At 56.4% G+C, this 762-nt stretch overlaps 1 protein-coding gene across 1 annotated transcript in view; it reads left to right on the forward strand.

Annotated features, from left to right (window-relative positions):
* The window catches only part of FRMD4A (FERM domain containing 4A), a 316,596-nt gene extending 316,305 nt beyond the window's left edge, over positions 1 to 291 (forward strand). Inside the window, 1 exon segment of the mRNA XM_077758468.1 lies at positions 228 to 291. The gene's annotated coding sequence lies outside the window, so the exon portion shown is untranslated.
* Positions 292 to 762: the final 471 nt, after the last annotated feature.

The raw sequence follows: 762 nt of genomic DNA on the forward strand, positions 1-762 counted from the left end.
TCTTTTGCTCTCAAAAGAAACTTAAAAAATAAAAAGTAAACAGCATCGATTCAGAAAATGTTTAAACCATGTTCGCAATCCCACCTGTTTCATGATTAGGAAACCCGACCTTTTTGAACGAGCTTCCACCATAGAGTGAAAACCCGAGGTTCCGCCTGAGGCCTCCTGGCGCAGAGGCGAGGTGCTGCTTCCCTGACCACCCCCTCTCCTCCTTCCCTTCCCTGCAGGAGCTACGCCGACAGCTGTTTCCTGGACTCCTCCCTCTATCCAGAACTAGCTGACGTCCAGTGGTACGGGCAGGAAAAAGCCAAGCCCGGGACCCTCGTGTGAGCCAGCCGGCCTCAATCTGACCGCCTCAACGCCATTCTGAGATCACCTCACTGCCTCTCATTTGCCTTACCCAGACGCACTGTCACCCTGCACCAGCTTCGGCCCTCAGCACTTTTTTTCTCCTGTCTCCGCATCCCCCTTCACCCTCAAAACCCTGACTGAGGAGACATTCTGGAAGGTTCCGGTCCCACTGTGTGTCCCCTGGCTCTCGCGCCCACGGAGAGCCAGGCGCCAAACCTCAACGGCACGTTGGTGGCTTCCCCGTGCCGTGACAGCCCCCAGGCCAGGAACCATCAGGGAAGGTAGCGGACTTCAGACTCCTGTGGACAGGCGGCGCTGGCAGAGAGCAGGCAAGGGGACCTGAGTACAGGGTGATCCAGAAAGACCCTGACGCCATGGTCGGCCTGTACTTGGTGAAGAATATATGGGACT

This window comes from Crocuta crocuta, unplaced genomic scaffold (genome assembly GCF_008692635.1).
Source record: "Crocuta crocuta isolate KB4526 unplaced genomic scaffold, BGI_CrCroc_1.0 scaffold32, whole genome shotgun sequence".
NCBI classification, from domain to species: domain Eukaryota; kingdom Metazoa; phylum Chordata; class Mammalia; order Carnivora; family Hyaenidae; genus Crocuta; species Crocuta crocuta.